Source organism: Aphidius gifuensis, linkage group LG3 (assembly GCF_014905175.1).
Source record: "Aphidius gifuensis isolate YNYX2018 linkage group LG3, ASM1490517v1, whole genome shotgun sequence".
Taxonomy (NCBI): Eukaryota; Metazoa; Arthropoda; class Insecta; order Hymenoptera; family Braconidae; genus Aphidius; species Aphidius gifuensis.
In genome coordinates this window covers 17,595,569-17,615,610 of record NC_057790.1, presented here as the reverse complement: position 1 = coordinate 17,615,610, position 20,042 = coordinate 17,595,569, and the positions used below count along the sequence as shown (strand labels likewise).

Genomic DNA, 20,042 nt, shown 5'->3' with positions numbered 1-20,042 from the left:
TATACAAAATTTATAATAATATTAGATTCAAGATTTTTTTTCTAGATTTTTTGTATATCAGTGTGTATTAAGGTGGCTCCTCACACTGTAATCTGATCGCAAACAATATTTTACATTTATATCTTTTTTTTTGTATGTATATATTTTATTATTTTTTTTTTTTCCAAATATACAGATAAATAATCAGCATAAATTTTTCTTAATTTTTTAACAAATAGTTGAATAATATATTTATACAAAGATTTATGATAAGATATTTGAACTCAGATAATTATTGTATTTTTAATATATTTTTATTTTTCTTTTCATAAATGGATCATGATTTTTTTTTTTCATAGTTACAACTGTCTGAATATATATTTTGAGTCTTTTTCTAGATGGTGCCACTGAGCATGACCCTTTTGAGTTGTTTGCGTGATTAAAAGATACAAAAACGAACAAAAAAAAAATAGTAATAAATCAATAGTATATTTTTCGATAAACGTTCAGTATCGTCTTATCAGTGTTTTCGTTTTTTTTAGTCTTGTAAAATTATAACTTGAGTTTATAGAGTTATATATTATTCAAAATTTTAATGACAAGTGGCAAATGGATAGTTTAAAATATTTTTTTTTTATTATTATCGATGATACAAGATCTCAAATGATCAGCTGCCATAAATTGACTTTGTAAGTTTGAGATAATCTTTTGTCAAATGAATAAAAAAAATAAATAAATCTAGTTTATTTTTATCTTATCTTGTTAATGATAAATTTGCTGATAATCGTGAATAATTTTCTAATAACTAATATTTTAATTTATGTAGTTTATTTTTTTTTTAGAAGATATTTATTTTTTTAAATCAGTACAAGCGGGTATTTTTTTTGTAAAAAAGTTTTGATTATTTTGAAAATAAACTGCGCCCTCTGATGATAAACAGTAAAAGGTAGTTGACTCAGGGGTTGAAAAAAATCTTAACAGATGGTGCAACGAATGATGAACAGAATGATAATAAAAAATATATAAAAAGCACAATAAAAAATTAATTAAAATTGTTAAATATTAAATAGCAATCGTTTTAAATTTGTCAACATCAATTAATAACTCATTATTTTCAACTAAATACTTTTGTTCTTTTACTTTAATTTACAAAATGATTAAGTAAATTTCTATACTTGATTCTAATTTTATTTATACTAATATATTTTTTTTTTCCTCATGTTTCAGATTCATTTAATATTCTACTAGAGCTACAAACAAGATAGGTAAGTCATTTAACCAAAATTATTATTATTTTTTACATTGAAAACAATTTAGAATAATAATTGAATGATGAAAAAAAATTTCAAGTGATATAAGTCAATATGTGGGTAAACAATAAGGTACACAGGAAAAATAATTTCAATTTTTTTTTTTCTTTTATTATTTATTTATTATTTCAATTATAAAAAAGTAAAACACCTTAAATTTAGACAAACAACAAATCAAAAAAACACAAACAAACCAAACCATAAACGAAAAAAAAAATTATTTTTTAAAAAATTTAAATTATAGAAAATTAAAGTGCACGATTATTAAGTAAAGTGCAAAATTAAAAAATTATGGATATTGATTAAATATTAAGTTGAGCTTATTTTAATTTATTATTTAAACAAAAAATAAATATCAATGATATTTAATTTGTTTAATTAATGTAATATCTACTTATCACAATGCATCGCTCGAGCTCTAAGATCATTAAATTAATGATATAGCTTATTTAACAAAAAAAAAAAACTATTTTATAAAATAGTTGAATTTTAATAAATTTATAAGCCTAATATTGCATGGAATATCGTAGCGGAAGACATCAGTTTCATAGAATAATTAAACTAATTAAAAAATTATAAATAATTAATATCACAATTTTACATTATCACAGTAAATATTTTTTAAAATCTAGTATCACAATTGAATATTGCATTTTAAATTTCTATTAATATAAAATTATGTATTACATATTTTTTTTTTTATCACAGATATTCATATTATGTGTATAATATGCACTGGGCGGCCTATTTATCGAACTTTTAAAATGATCGATTCAAGTTACTAATATTTAATTAAAAATATATTCAAAAAAAAAAATTAATTAATTATCATTTTAATATCACAGTATACTCAGTCTTCTTAACTCTTATATTATCTTAAAAAATTATTAACCTATCAATTGATTATATTAAAAACTTAATTAAAACTTGAATTAATTAATATTGCAACAATTTTTTAAATTAAATATTAATTAGCTCTAACATGATGCGATGCAGTGTATACAAATTAAAGCTCTTTACCAGTCATTAATTCATTGAACAATTAATTAAAGAAAACAAACAAAAAAAAATAATAATAATAATAATTAAAAAATACAACTTAATAATAATTTACAATATTGATTAATTAATTTATAAAATAAAAATAAGTAAATTTAATTATTGAAAAAAATTATCACGCAAATAATTTGGATAATATTTTCGTTTACCTTATAAAATAAGTCTTCTTCTCCTATGTGTTGATGAACAGGAATGACTTTTTTTGAAAAACTATTGAATATCATGTTGACCAATACAGCCCAACAGTCGCAAAATTTGTTGAAAAAAAGAATGACAGTTAGACTATTGTTTCCTTTGCTTCTTTTCAATTGCTTTCTCCAAAAGCTCCCTCCATTCATTCACCAAGTTGTCGTTGGCAATACTTCTTATCTCCTCTTCAGACATCATATTATTATGATGATTTATATTATTTTTTATTGTTGTCAAATGATCCCCATGGGCATCATAATCTTTACTATGAATTTCGTTGATGAGTAATTGTGCAAATAATTCTTTTTGATTGCCAGGTGTACGAATTTTTTTTAGCCATTTACGTAGAGTATATAAAGTTGCTTTAACACTCTTTGTAGGTAAAAGCTCAGTTGTGATATATACAATTGTCATTGAAGTCTTCATGATTGACCTCTTTTTATTATTTTTTCACAAAACTTGATAAAATTTTTAAAGAAAAAAATTAAAGATTGTGCTTTTTTCTTGTATATTTCTTTGTTCTATTTTTTTTTTTTTATCTTGTTTCAATTTTATCAAAAAACAATATGTATATTTAGATTGATAGATAGAACAGCACGTGTTGTATGAAAGCACGAGGCAACCAGTAGAACAGGAATGCCTTCGTGCAACGTACGTTCAAGTGGGTGTGATTGAATGTGGTTTGTGAAGAACGAACTGGTGCTTTTATACTCCTGTACCTTCACGCATGCGTATGGTATATCTACCAATACCATAACACCCACATATATAAACTTTTACGATAATCTTACCATCTCCCACACTAATGCACTTGCTGCATTGGGTTTTCTTTTCTCTTTTTATGGGTATATATATGTATAAACTTTGTAAAAGAAAAAGAAGAAGAAGAAAAAAAGTAGCAGCATTTGTATGTAAGTTACTGGGCATTTTGATATAGTGGGGTAGAGCCACGCGCGAACGCACACTTTTTAAAAATTTATACAAGCATAAGGTGGCAAAAGAAACTTGAAATGAGCTCGCTTGCTTCATATTTCGCGTGCGCGCAGCACGAGCTGCGCACAGTAGCTAGTGGCGCATGCGCGGCGCGTGTTTATATAAAACAGATACGACTTATAGATTTTTATATGCGGTAAAAAAGGATGGGTATTATGAAATAACATACTACACATGGGTCTTGTGCACGAAGTGAGCCAGACCCAACATCAAAAGACTTTTTGACGGTGGGTGGGGAAAGAAGGGAACGTGCATGCACGTGTGCACGACCAATGAGAGATATATATATAAAATAAAACCAAAAAAAAAATAAGTGAAACAGGTTTAGATGACTCTTTTGTAAAATAAAAAAAAATACAGATAAAAGATGCTGTGTATAGAATGACGATTGAGAAGATTCATGTTTTACTGCAAGTGAGATAGATGCAACATTTGATTGCTTTGCCTTTTGATGGTTCATGTTTCATATTATCGTTCAATTTTTTTTTTTTGTTTTTATCAACTATTTTTTTCATCGTTATTGAGATGGAAATTATCGATATACTTTTTTTTTTTTTTTGCAATTCTTTATTCATAAAAATTATTGCGAAATATATAATAATGCATGGTGCCAATATTAGTTTGAGGTTTTCATGATAATTTATTATTATTATTATTTTATTATATTAAAATTTGTATACGATATTATTCATCGAAAATTGCTGCTATTTTATGGCTTTATTTTTACATGTAATTTATATAAATTCAGGTAATTATAGATGCAGCGTTAGTGGAAATAAAAAAAAGAAACTTATTAAAATTTTTTTTTGTTCATTTATATGCAACAAGATATATATTATTCATCTGATAATATATCGAGGTTTCGTGAATTACGTATTATTGCACAATAAAATTTAATTTTTGGTAAAAACATTTCATTGAATTTTGAAATATGGTCATTCAACTTGTATCATCATCATCATTATTATTATTTATATTTTTCTCTCAATTAACTGTAATTATTTATTTTCAAACTGTCATTCATCATAACAGACATAATTTTTTTACAGTATATTTTTTCTGATAATTCTTTTCTACAACATAACAATACAATGTCAATATTTTTCTCAATAAAAAAAAAAGTAACCTGCACACATTTCTCTATAAATAACAATATAAAATCTGAATAAATATCATATACAATATAATTTTTTCTTGTTATTATTTATATTCAAAAGATAATATATAAATAAAAAAAAATTATATAGTTGTAGAATCAAGTCCATTGGTAAAAATTCATTGATCAAATCGTAAAGTATAATATCGTGTCCATACATGCTCATCATGATAGCATATGAATGACAGCGTATCGTATATATTTAAAAAAAAAAGTTTAAAAGGGTTGGCATAAAACGTTGATGTCCGGTCTTAAAAATATATATATTCATAATTCCTGACCCACCACACTCACATCTGTCATCTTATCTAATGCAAATTAGCATCACAGCATTGAATAGATGTGCAAAATTACATGGAAATATTTCATTGCATGCATCCATAAATATATAAAAGAATTATAAAATTTAAATGTGTATACATTGTGACACTAATATGCGACTATATTGGTTTGTTCGTTCAGTATAAATAAATATGATCCATATATATATGTATATGTGAAGCGCAGATATCTTATAAGTGTCTTAAATCATGTGTATATAACAAATGTTATATTGTATGAGTACTATGTATATATATAGATTGTACATAAGTGTATATATATGTATCAGAGGGTGCTATTCCTTTTTCGTTCATCCATCCATAGGCATTACTGTGCGTGGTGGCAGCTGGAGTTTTGCGCGTGAGAACTCAGTGGCTTCGAGGTTCCCTGGTTCTTCGTCGCCACCTGTCCTCGTGCCCAGTTTCGAGACGATTCCTATACATATATATACTCCTCCTTCATCCCGACACATCAAATTCATCGTCATTTTCTCTCTATCCATATATATATATATATATTTTTTTTTTTCTATATATATATACCATGGTATATATATATACCAAGATTCTGCAGCCCCTTGGCATTCGATAATCACGCCTTATTTTCTCTCTTTTTGACCTTCTTTATTCTAATAAACCTTTTTTTTTTTCTTGTTATTATTATATTTTTGTATTCAGCTATTTATTAGGAACTTGAAATATCCATAAAAATTAAAAATAAAAAAATAAAAGTGTGCATGGAGCGTGCAGGTCGCGTGCGAGTATCTACAAAACATCATTCAATACACATCATATTTGGTTTTTTTTTTTTTTTTCAAAACTATCTACTTTTTACTTTTTCGAAACTATTATTAATTTTTTTTTTTTTTTTTGGTTATATATTATTATTGCGGAATTTTTCGGATGAATCTTTGTTTGGATTTCAAAATATTCTGGTATTTTTTAATGTGCGGATGTCAGATCCAATTTTGATGGTTCAAAAATACATTTATTTATTATTTATACCTATATATTATTGACATTATAAATTCATTTATAATATACGGTAAATTTTTATGTGTATATATGAAACCGATCAAGAAAAATATTACGTGAAAGAAGAAGGCAGTGTAAATATATATATAAAATGATAAACACCCAAGTTGCGAGGTATATATCTTAAGTCTTATATTTGGCAAGGAAAAATTGGGAACGGTTATAAATGTATATTATATATATATACATATATTTAGGTTTATATGTATAACGGTTGGTGGGTTGCCTGATCTGAATGATATGATCCTGTTTGGCGAAGCAATCGATGCTGGTGCGGACGTGCTACTGTATAACACTTGAACAAATACCACCCTGTCAAAAATAAAATTCACTCCTTTTTTTATTATTATTATTTTTACCTTTTACATCGAGTAATTATTACAATCTTTATTGATAATGTTAATTTAAAAATATAGAATTGTCGAAAAGAATTTATATCGAGTGACAGAGTTTAGGGTAAATTTGATGGCCATTAAACAGATTATTTATATGTCAAGTTTTAATTTTAAATTAAAAAATAAATAAAAAATTTAAATAAACAGATATATATATTGATAAATGGATATATTTTTTTTTGTAACAAAGCGAGGGAGTATAGACAACAGGAGGTCCAGACTAATCATGTGTATATTAATGAACATAGAAGTGTATTTTTAAACAACACCTTCTTCATCATATTCAACCGGTTAAATGAGCTAACAAATAAAACAGATCATAAAAAATAATAGGATAAAAAAACGTGTGTTTCGATAAAGTTAATCATAATAAATATATTCAGAAAAAAAAAATAACTCAACTATATTACAAACACCCGCGTTGGTAAAGAAAATAAATAAATAATACATTTCATGAGTTGATGCTAGCATCATCATCATATATACATTTTTTTTTTTTTTACTTAGCATGATTAAATATAAAAAAATATTATGAAAGAATAAAGTTGTTTTCAAAGTTTTTTTTTTAATGCTTTGATTGAGGATATATTCTTGTGAAACGATTATGTTTTGCTGACAGTGATACAAACCAGAAAAAAATATTAAAACCTAATTATTTGGAATATTTAATCGTTTTTCTCATCTTCATGTTGAATTTTTTTTCAACTGGACAGTTATATTTTTTATATTTTTAAGAACCAGGTGTTCATATTCCTTATTTAATATATCTGTAATTGCAAAAAAATTATTTTTTCTGATTCACTTAAGAAACATGAAAAGAAATATATATATATATCATGCAAACAGACGATTACCATATAAGAATTTTTATCTCGGTCAGAGATTTTATCAATAGCAGAAATAATTTTATGTAAAAAAACATTTTTTTTATTTTTAAATTTAAAGTAAATTATATTTTTCAAAATTATATTGATTAAATAATGATACAAACATAGAGCTTTTTAAAAAGCTTTGTTATTTTATTTCATTATTATAGTGACAAATATAAATATTAACATTAGAATTAATTTTTTTTTTTTTTAGCAATTTATTGCAATATTAAAGGTAAATCTAAATAACACAAATGCGTGCATATATAATTAATTTTTTTTATAATTAAAATTGATAAAAACAACTTGAAATTCAACAGAGAATTTCACGGAATTTCATTCAAGATAAAACTTGATTTTTATCATTTAAAAAAAAAAAAAAAATGAAAAAATTGCCCAATGAGCGTAACTTATCTTTGAATATTTCTGTATTCAATTTGCAGTTTATCGTTTAAGATACAATTCCAGAACCAAAATATCCCAAAAAAACGAAATTCATCGCGAAACAAACAAACAAAATGAAAAAAAATATATATATTTTTAAAAAATGTCATGTGTAAATAATTGGAAGATATTTTTTTTCATTTATTTATTAATTATTATTATAAACATGTATATAAATAATATATATATTTTGCACGTACGTTGGATAATAATTGGTTCATGTACACACGCAACAGCACACAAACACGGTGTCAATAATAACGAGAGCATAAACTGGTCTAGGCAAGTATTTTATATATCGCGACTACAAACTGGCTCACATCCTTATATGCATGATACAAAGATGAACCAAAGAATTTCTTTTTCAAAAAAAAAAAAACTAAGATGTAATTCGTAAATAGTTTGATAAAAAAAAAAAAAAAAACATATACATATATGCAGTTGGTTATTGAAGCATATAATCGTTTTATACGATCTCGCATGTATAAAACACCCTTGCACGTGTAAAATACTTGCTGTTTTATGGAAGGTGGGCGGTAACTTGTTGCATGTTTACTATAAATAGCCATGATTATAAATGCTGCTATTAAAATTTACAAGGAAATCTAAACAACTATTTTAAATTTCTCACTTTAAAAAAAAATATATACACTGATACTTGAGAAAATTAAATTTGTCTTAACAACATTTTTCAATGATTTATAATTTTTTTTTTTTTTATCATTATTTATCACTTCTTGTGCAAGTATTAAAAATATATTAATTTATTTCAAACTTGACATATTCTAAATCATAATTAATAAATTTTTAAGAATTTTTTTTTAACTTAAATAATATTTACCGGGTAAAAAAATTAAATATTTTCAAGATCTCATAGAGATTTTTCAGAGAAAAATTAAAGAAAGATTATAGAGACGATAAAAAAATTTCCCAAAGACAAAACAAATAAAATCTATAGGTGAAATTAAATAGAAAGAAATTGAACAATATATCTATTTTTTTTAATAAATTTACAAAAAACATGGTGCAGTACACAACATTTTTTTCAATAAATAATAAATAATAATATTTTTTATTATTTATACTTATATTATATTTTTCTATTGATATATTTTACCTCATTTTATCAAAAAACGTATAGTCGGACTTAGGGTCGGAGTCAGAGTCGGAGTCGGACTTGAAGTCGGAGTTAGAGCTGGTGCAAGTATGATATTGTCGGAACTTAAAATTCAAGTGTTTATTTATTTAATTGTGTTCTTAATAATTCAAAGAGTTCATTTACACGTATTTAAGTCAAACGTGGAATCCATATTTTATCAAAAACGTAGAGTCCGATTTAGGGTCGGAGTTATAGAGTCGGAGTCGGACTTAAGGTCGGAGTCAGAGTCAGTGCAAGTAAATATTTTTGAATTTCAAAACTTGAGTATTCATTTTCTTGAATAATTCATTATAAGATTCAAAGGGTTTATATTCACGAACATTTAGGTCAAACTTGAAATTCAATATTTAAAAAAAAGATTATAAAAAAAATTCAATATTCACGAACATTTAGGTCAAACTTGAAATTCAATATTTAAAAAAAAGATTATAAAAAAAATTCAATAATAATTTCATTTATAATTTTATCTTAAGATAAATATATATTGTTCAGTTTCTCGTATAGATAATATGACAATCTTGTAATGCAACATTTTATTTACAATTTAAAAAAAAAAAAAAAAGTAAAATCAAGATGCACAGTAGATTTATCAACCAGTCAATAACTATATACATATAACTACTTTGATATTTATCTTTAACTATTTTTATCAGTTATTTACTCAAGTTTGTTGTATTTTTTTTTTTTTATTTATAAAAAACCTTCACCTCTCACCCTCTTTATATTTTATTTACCCTTTTTACTTTTTTAACAACCTTTAGTAATATTTAATCACGCCTATTTGATCATGACCACGTGTTCAACACGCTCTCAATACGCGTGTGCGTGTCTATACTTGCATCTAGTCATATTTTTTTTTTTTTTTCCTCAAATTTATTTTCTTTTTTTGCACCTTTCTTTTATAAATATTCACGTGTGTGTATATATACAATGTACCCTCGCCGGGGGTACGCATACTGTCACTCATAAAATAACATATACAAATACCAATACATAATATATATAACATATATGTGTAAATTTAAAACCTGAGAAGTATATAGAGATCGAAAAATGAAATTAAAAAAAAAAAAAAAAGTCTCTCAGTTCAAGTCACACCTGCTCATTTTTCCCACGAGATTGCTCGCCTCCGACATCTTTAGCCTCTGCACTTCGGCTCACTGTCCTCGGTAATTTCCGTCGATTGCTCTGAATCCTATGTCTGGACGCTGATGAAATAAATAATAAAAAAATATATATATATATTTATATATATATAAAAAATTACATGGCTATAAGAGATGCCTTGTTAAACGGTCAACGATCGAATGTTCTTTGTTGATAGACGTTACTATCGTTGAACCTCTCTTTTTTATTCTCCCTAACTGTCCAAATCATCATCTTCATATATTTTTTTTTATTTATTTATTATTTCATTCTTTCACCTCCATTTATATATATACCCACAAATTTTATCATCATCATGATCATATTATAACGTGTGGGCAACGATCATAAATATTTTCTTAATTTTTTTGTGTGTCATCAACTCATCATTGTCAAGTATACAATAACCATTGCAAAAATATTTGAATATTTTTTTAACATCTTTAAATTTTATTCAATTTTATGTACTATATATAAATAATTTAATTGATTAATAATTTTTTTTATATATTATAATTATATCACACTGGAGCATTAAGTACAATTTCATCATATCAAATTTCAAAAGATAATTACTTTCATTTAAATTTTAAAATGTAACAAATTTTATGATAATTATTATAATTATTCATGTATGATTTATCTTTTTTATTGGATATTTATTTACTTTGAATATCAGTATATGTGATGTGTGATAAATTTATATATATTTAAAAAAGGAATAATAAATAAGGGAAATCGAGCGCAATTGACATTGGTACAGTCGATTGAAAGTTAAGATAAAACAATCATTTTCATGTGAAAGCCATTGGTATTTTATTGACTCAACATACTATCATATTACGAATATAATATTTACAACATGTCAAAAACTTATAAACTTTTGTTATTTAATTTTTTATATTTGATAAAATTTTTATTTATAATTTAAAAAGAAAAAAAGTACACATTTATTTTACCATCATTCATGGCTCTCTCCTTTGAGAATTTTTTTGTTTTTTTATCCATCAAAATTATACACACAAAGTATATATATTTTTTTTATTATTTTTATTTAATATACCACGTGTGTGAATTCATGATATGAGTTTATATATGTTAATGAGAATTTGTGCACACAAGTCGCACAACGGGTGGTGATTCCATTGGCGCGACGGTGTATATTGTTAATTATAAAAAATTGAAGGATTTTGTTTTTTTTTTTTTAAGAAAAAGATATTATCCATTAATAAAATGAAAATAAAATTTAAAAAAAAATTATATATACACGTATTGATTTAATAGTGTATAAGCATTTATTTTATTTATAATTTTTTTTTTCATTCGAGGGAGAATAATCGTAATAAATGTTTTTTTTTTTTTTTAAATGCATTTACTGGACTTGAGAATTGACCTTGAGCAGGATTCTAGAGAGAATGAAAGGTATATATATAAGTTAAGGGCGTCCTTGGCTTTAAATTTACGACAACAATTCCGCCTTGGCCCGGTCGAGAGCGCGTGTTGTACACCTGATACCTTTTTTTTATAATTTTATTTTCTTTTGCCTCCGGTGGTGGTAGTGGTGGTTGATATTTTTTTCCCCCTTGTTGATCCCCACACGTACTCATTCGCTCCCTAGCTTGACATCCTTGACCTCCCTTGGTCCTTATTTGCGAAAAAGCTGAGCCCTTACACAACTTAATACCATATATTTATATCGCATGAATATATTCATTGGGGTGAAGGTTTTTTGAGATTTTTTTTATTTTTTAAATTTCCACTTGGTTTATTCATATATTATAAAATCAATATAATAATAATATATAATCTCTATATGGCATGATGTTAAAAATAAAATAAATGCAATTGCAATTTATATTTTTAAAAAAACCTTTAATATTTATTCAAAATTTAATGGATGATGGTATGATGTTGAGTGTTAATGATGGCACTCATGAATTGCCTTCCAGAAAACCATACCCAATTTGACTTATTATATATTTTTATATAATTTTCCGTTTTTCTTCCAATAAACTGCGACTCAAAATTTAATAATTTCTCAGTACGTTTATAGTTGAATTATTATGCAATTATACAAACCAGTTTAATCATTTCTTATAAATAAAAAAAAATAAAGAAAAACAAATTAAATTTTAAAAGATTTTGTTTATACATTTATATACAATATATAAATTTAATTTTTAAATATATTTTTTAACATTTAAACAGCAATTAAATGTATATTTTTTTTTTGTCATTGTGGGTTGTCGACCCAATCGATTGATCGAAGAATTTTTTACACCTGCAATGAATTTTGATTACTTTATGAAGGTATTCGCATTGATATGTATTGGATTGCCCCAAAGTAAAGAAGAGACAAGCGGGTATATATATAAAGACAGGGTATCAAGGGGGCCCCCACGTTGTAGTTTACCTCTCTTCACCTCCCGTTGATATCCACAAGTGGATCCCCGGTAGCGCCGTCGCGCACCTGCCGCTTATTCCCACGCCGAGGACTCACGTTTGCCTCATCTTATACTTTGCGTTCATTCTCAATGATGCCATGGTTCGACCACACCATATAACCCTTTTTTTTTTTTTTCTCCTTACCGCACCCATATTACTTATTTATTTATTTTATATTATTTTTTTTTTTAATCATCCAAGAACAACCATCGCCACGGCATTGCATACACGTGTGTACCAACCAAAAGGGGAAGTACTTGTTTATTTTTGGATATTTATTTTTTTTTCGATTCGAGGGCAACAATATTTTATCTCTACACTATCATATAAAAAATGAGATTGTTGGAAAGATTTTTATTTTTATATTATTTTTTTATTTACATTATTTTCTGCGTATATATATGTAAATAAGATGAAATTTTCTCCTTTTTTTCCACTATCATTTTTTTCATATATATATTTACATTTAATATTCAATCGTATATTATTTTTTTTTCTTTTATTCAAATAAATTATATAATTTTAAACTTGTGAAAGTAATATATACTTAATCTGATTATTATTTAAAAAAAAAAAATTAAATTGATTCTGATATTTATAAGAAACGTATAATGTATATTTTTTTAATTTTTTATAATCATTATTTTTAACCAAGTATATTACAATAATTTCAATTGTCATTTTTTTTTTTTATTTCTGTAAGTATACGGTTACTTTTTTACCTGTGTATATTTAATTTAACCCACATAACCAAACTTTTATTCCCTAAAAATTCTGAGATAACTGGCTTTTATATATATATTTTTTTTAGAAAGAAAAAAAGAAAAAAAAAATCTCGAATTGTACCAAAAAGTCTATTGTGTATGCATATATATAGAGGAAAAAAAAAAAAGTACGGGCGGGACAAGTGGCATTGTATTTATTTTTTGAGACCTTGGTTGTTCATGCAGGTGCACAGGTGGATGAATATACGTACGGTACATGCGTTCATGTATATAAGGGCGTGTGCATACACAGTGATGAGAATTGAGGAGAAAAAAATAATATTTAAAATAAAAAGACATCAAGATCCACCCGTTTGATGATACCTTCGTGTGAAGTATGTACTGGGGGTCTTACAGGGGGAAAAAATATAACGTAAATTTGTGACATGGTATATATAATAGCTACATATTCATTTGCAATTTTTTTTTTTTTTACAAACTTTTGATGTTATTTTGAATATTATGGTTTTTTTCACAATTTCTTTATAATTTTTTATTTTGTCATTTTTCTTTTGACCAACTTTTTGGTGGGCAGCCTTTTTATATATATCGTTATAATTTTTGGTTGTTTTTTTTTATTTTTCATTTATTTATTCATTTTTATTTATTGCCGTTGGCCAAAGAATGACAGGTTGTCGTGGCACAAAACTGTAATTCTGTGTGGAGGCTGTGAAGAACCGTGAGAAAGAGCTTTTTTTTTTAATACATATTTTTATTTTTTTTTATTATTCGTTTCATCAACGGGCCCCCATCTTAAATTGAAAGACGCATGCAGGTGGATCCTCGCCCCAAAATTGGAGATGATTTTTTTTTTTTTTATTTTCTTACTTTTTTATTCGGTGACATGATTCAAAGAGTAAAAAATATATATATAAAAAAAACAACGTCATCATGAAACTTATATGTTATAAAAGTGTTTTTATATAGGTATATATTTATTTTTCTATTCACCCTAAAAATTTTTTATCTCTTTATATGTTATTATTATGGTTTTTTTTTTTTTTTTTGAATATTTTTAATGAGAAAAATAAAATTAAAAAAAATGATTTTACAAGCTCAAAAGAAAGTTGTATTTTCAATTTTATTATCAAGTTTATAATAATAAAAAAATAAACTAAAATTAAATTTAATTTTGTGCATATAAACAATGATGTATATTCAATGACTTGCCATGATTGAAACATCTGCGCGTACTGAATCTGAAGAAAGTTTCAATTTTCGAATCCCAATTATTTTTATAAAGCAGAATCAAGGTGCGTACTTTCGTGATAGTTGTTAACTCGATTGAAGGCAATACCTTTTTTGGCAATGTAAAACGAAAAAATAAAAATACATAAAACTTGCATATACAACAATAATACAAGTATAAATTTTAATCAAGTATATGAATGTAATAATATTAAGTTGACTTGTATTAAAAATACACTTATTTTAAGATTGTTATTGGAAGATTTCATAAGTCGTACTAGATTGTACTTTGCTGTGATTGGACCTTATAAAATAACAAAGAATCGTGAGTGGAATGATTACCACGCCTACATTTACCTCCGATTGGTTAAACTTCCATTCATCCTCACTCGGTTGTCCTCTTCAATTTACCTCTTTTCTATATGTATATATACACAAACACATTGTCTCTCATATAAATTTATTATTTTTTATAATATTATTAAATCTTGATCTTTTGTGCATCTTGTGCAACAACTTATAAATTCAAAAGATTTATATTTCTTATAAAGCTTTATAATTTATTTATTTTCTTATAAAATGAGCTTTCTTTTTTAAATTGTATAAAGTTAAACTTTTATTCAATTATCATATTACCTTGTATTATTAAATACAATCCTTTTTTTTTATTAATAAAATTGCAGTATATTTTAGTTAACCCAAAATATAATAAATAAAATTCAGTATGCATTTATACATGTAATACATGCATGTATACTGTATACAAAAAGCTTTCAATAACATCAACTTGTCCCTAAAATATTACTGTGTGTGTGTGTTGAATTTTCCCCTTAATACGCATGATTGTTTTATTTCTGGAAAAGCTCATGACTTTTAAAATTACTTTCTATATTTCTCAATGCCTAATACAATAAAGCCAACGAAAAGCTTCAATCCCCTTGCGTAGAGTATTAATAGCATACAGTGTTATATATTTTAAACCAAAATGTATATACTACGCAGTCGCGCACATATGCTATTTTCATCCCCCTTTGCATGTGGCGACTGGCGCATGTGTATACATAAAAATCTATAAATAAAATTAAAGCGTCGAGACGCTTTTCTATGCCACTTTCTTGTATTTCTATTATCCGTATACAATACTCCGTTATAACGACGCTTGACGTCGGTTTCGTCAAGAAATTGACGTCGACAGGTTAAAGGATACACCGAGTATTTGTTCTCCTGAATATTACCAACACAATTTGTTAGAGTATAAAATTTTTCATGCCATGTATATACTCTAAGCTTTTTTATTTTTATTTGTACTATTATTATATGGAGCTTTTGATAAACTCCTAGTTGCTTCTGTTATCCTTGCTTTGTGGTACGTCAGAAGGCGTCTTCCGATTGACAGGCAGCTTTGTCAGACGTCAGTACAAATTCCAATGTGTTTCGACATATAACTTGAACTTTTCTATATGTATTCTTTATAGCTATGCAATTTTTTTTTTTTTTCTACTAAAAATTAATTAAAATAATATTATATTAAGTAAATTAAATTATCAATTAAACTTAATGATATTTAATTAATAAAAATAGAAAATTTAAAACAATACAAATTTTTTTAAGTAGAAATAGTCCATATTTAGTCAGACAAGTAGAGTAAGCTTATTATTTTCATCACAAAATTCAAAGTAAAAGAGCTTGATAGTTTGCAAATATCGTGCTTTCCTGATTAACAAAAGTAAGCTCAGAGGACTGGCGCCACTATTAAATTGGCGTCGCAACGACCCTCAATTTTAAAATACTTTTATACACTCTCTGTTTGCCGGTTACTAGAGTCAGCTATTACCTTGTCACGACAAGCATTTGACTGACAATGACTTTTTTCTTCTTCTTTATACACAATTGAAAGTATATTATCAAAGTATTTTATATCATGTACAAGCGTGTATGTACATTAGCCAAAGTAAAAGAAAATATTAGAAAAGCTCACACCTGTGTTACTTGGAAATCACCAGGTTGGGAGACACTCTGGCGCCAGAACAGGCGCTCATCAGAATTAGGCGTCGTGACGTTTACAATAAACATGCAAGCTCTCTCAGATTGCTTATATAAAAGTGTAGGCGATCGTCTAATGACGGAACTCTGAATCAAGGTAGCATGAACTAAAATGTGTTTCAACTCAATATATCGACCACATATTTAGTTAAAAAAAAATAATAATAATAAAGCTTTAAACAAACGTAAATATACTAAATGAAAAACTTAGTATTTAAAATATAAAATAACAATTCTATTTACATAAATATAATAAATTAATTATTATTTATTTGAATGATTTAACTTAATTTCATTTTTTTTCATTGACAAGATTTATATATGTTTAGAAAAAAATATATTGAACTTATATAAATGTGTAAAAGCTCTATTTATATATGTACATAACGGAAGTGACAGTATTTCATCAGACCACCTGCAATTTCCCAAGCAAGCATATCAAGAAAAGAGGCAATTGTTATCATTGTGTATATATAAAAAATATACATACATAAATATAAATCACGTACAGCCAATAGCCGGATGATTGTTTTTTTATTTTTTATATATAAATGTGTCTTGATCTGTCGAGACAATTTTTATATACATATATACATTAGACCAATTTTCTTCTTCTCCTTGTGATACTTAATATCAACGTCAGATTTAATGAGCACTCAGGCAAAGGGAGAACACCATAATTGCATTGATATATATAAAAGAAAGACCGGAAAGGCCAACACATTCGTGCCAGTCTATATTATTCATCTTAATGATTTCTAACATATAACCTTCTGTCAAGATTTTTTTTTTTTTTATTATTCTTTCAATATACTTAATTTATTTTTTTTTAATTTTTTTAACCCTTCATCACTGCCTTTCACTTGAGATATATTTATAAAAGAAAAAAATTACCTTTAAAGTATATAAGTCATTTTTAAATACATAGTAGCATCAAGTAATTTTATCATGCGCAGATATTCAATTTAGGAAAATATATATAAAGCTTTTTTTAAGCTACGCGCATGATCTTACCATCATAGTCGTTGAAGGAAAGAGCTTGCAGTAAAACAAAGCAACGAATGGTCGCTTTTAGGCAACCCCTTGTATCAGGAAAACATATTTTTGCTCATTTTTATTAGTTTTTTTCCCCTACTAGAGCTTGATGGTATATATTGAAAAATCTATTTCTGACTCAACTCCGAAAAAGCGCGGGTGTCATGACATTCGATCCGGCAACTAGAAGTTCAAACTCGTGCAACTTGCAAGCTTGAAATTATTTTATTTTCAAAAAGCTTTATATTTCAAATAATTATTTATACTTATTCTTATTTATTTATTTATTTTTAACTTTGACAAGTTTTCAATGAAATGAAACTTTTTCAATCTGATAAAGTATTCGTTGATAATTTTTATATAATATTATTAAAATAATAAATACCGTGAAATGAAACAAGACTGTGACATATTAATAATGTAAAAAAAAAAAATATAATTTATTTTAAGATCTATACATGACAAGCTTTATAGTTAATTACATATATCATGTTTCTTGCGCGTATTTTGTTGCCAATTCTTGAATTGTTTTTTTTTTTTTTATATAATTGCATATACATATTCACGTACAGTCAAAAGCAAGTTTATGTTTTACGTAATTACATTTTACAAAAAAAATTTTATTTTTATTTTTTTTTTTATTTTAAAATACTCGGAGTAAAAAAGAAGGAAAATTGCGGGACACAAAAGTCAGGAAATTGGTTGTATATGGTAACAAGTGTGTGATTGCTGGGTGACCGACGATGGCTAATGACCATCAGCAATCTCGTGGTGAAGTCACTCATGTATATTTATATACTCATATGTTGCATACACACATACACAATAGTTAACCGTCGAAACACTCGTTTATATATATCCACTGATTGCTGAGGATATTTGCGCATGTACATCCGGATATGTCGACCATTCATTTAGACGCACCTGTCAGAATATTTGTTGCTTACTATATTTTTTTTTATTATTTTTATTTCTTAAGCTTAATGGTAGTCAACAGTTATCATATATACAATAATAAATAATAAACAATAACATTATTTCAAAAAACATTACATAAAATTCACATTGTCTCCACAATAAAATTTTTATAATTTTTTTACATACAAAATTGTGGTCTTTAAAAAATGATAACTCATTGTTGATTATTCATATGGACATATTCAATACTGTATCTAGACATGCAAAGAAAATTTTTATTATTCAAAAAGCTATACATATATTTATATACAAAAAATAAAAAAGTATCAATGTCATAAAAATTTAAATGTTAAATAAAAAAAAAAAAGGTCATCATTACCTTCTTGGTGAAAAAGTCACGAGCTTTATTGACACAAGTGGATTCAAAAATTGTTACATTTTTACATAATGGCACCCATGTCCAAACACATCATCCACATAAAAAAAAAAAAAACCTACCATCCTGAAAATCAAATAATTAAAGAAAAAAATTCTTGTATATATATAAAAAAAATAAATTTAAATAGCCCATTAAAACAATCATAAACTCAAGATAAACACAGCAGTTTTTTTTAACATATACATAGCAAGTCATTTACAGGCATTCTAACGGGGTTAAAATACATAGTTAAAATTGATAAACACTCGACATAGTAATTATTTCTACATCGATATACATATACCCCCGATAAATTTTATAAATATTATTATATACAAACACACGCGTTCAACATATGCATATGGCGTGTGCACTTATAAATTAACCATTATAGTATATATAAAATAAATGTACATAAGGTCATACATATGTAGAAATCAACTTTTTTGTTGTATATATTTTTTTTTAAGCCCCCTACCCAGTTATTTGACCGCGTGGATAACACATCAAGATTCTCTTAGCCATTTTCATCTTTCCCTCCCTATATTGCCACTTTATACAACACTCCACTCATCCATTCCCCCCGTACACCCACTATTCTCCTCACCAATAACATCTCTGACTGACTTGAGCGCACCTGCCATCAGTTCCCACACTCGCGCCGGACGTGACGTCACGAGCCTTCAACTCACCGCTATATATCTCGTGGTTTGCAAGCATCATCATGTATCTCTCTTGTCGCCTCTCTATTTTTAAGTAAAAAAAAAAAAAATGAAATAATCAAACAAAGATAAAGCATATATATATATAGCATGTATATATACAAACACGTGATAACTCGCACCGAGTTAACGCATACGCGAATGCACTGCACACACACACACACACACAGTACTTGCATGATCGTTGTGAAAGAATATTTGTATAGATGAGGGGAATGAAGGGAAATAGCAGGGGAGGAAAAAGAGAGATGATGATGATGATTTTACACTGCAAATACACTTATGCACGCAGTCTTGCTTGAATATATCGCGCGTGACTCGCATTCATATATATATATGACGTGCAAGTAATCAACCGTGCTAATACTAACTTGATCCATACGAGTCGACTTATTGAGGGAGGCAACTACTTCATATAATCTGTTTTTCGCATGACTTATATTATGATTTTTTTT

General features: G+C 26.3%; 1 protein-coding gene across 11 annotated transcripts in view; it reads left to right on the top strand.

Moving 5' to 3' along the window:
• LOC122852316 (tubulin polyglutamylase TTLL4-like) overlaps nucleotides 1-20,042 on the top strand; it is a 101,749-nt gene that overhangs the window by 65,972 nt on the left and 15,735 nt on the right. For all 11 annotated transcript variants that reach the window (XM_044152042.1, XM_044152043.1, XM_044152046.1 and 8 more), the window contains one exon: nucleotides 1,207-1,244. The gene's annotated coding sequence lies outside the window, so the exon portion shown is untranslated. The remainder of the gene's footprint in view (nucleotides 1-1,206; nucleotides 1,245-20,042) is intronic.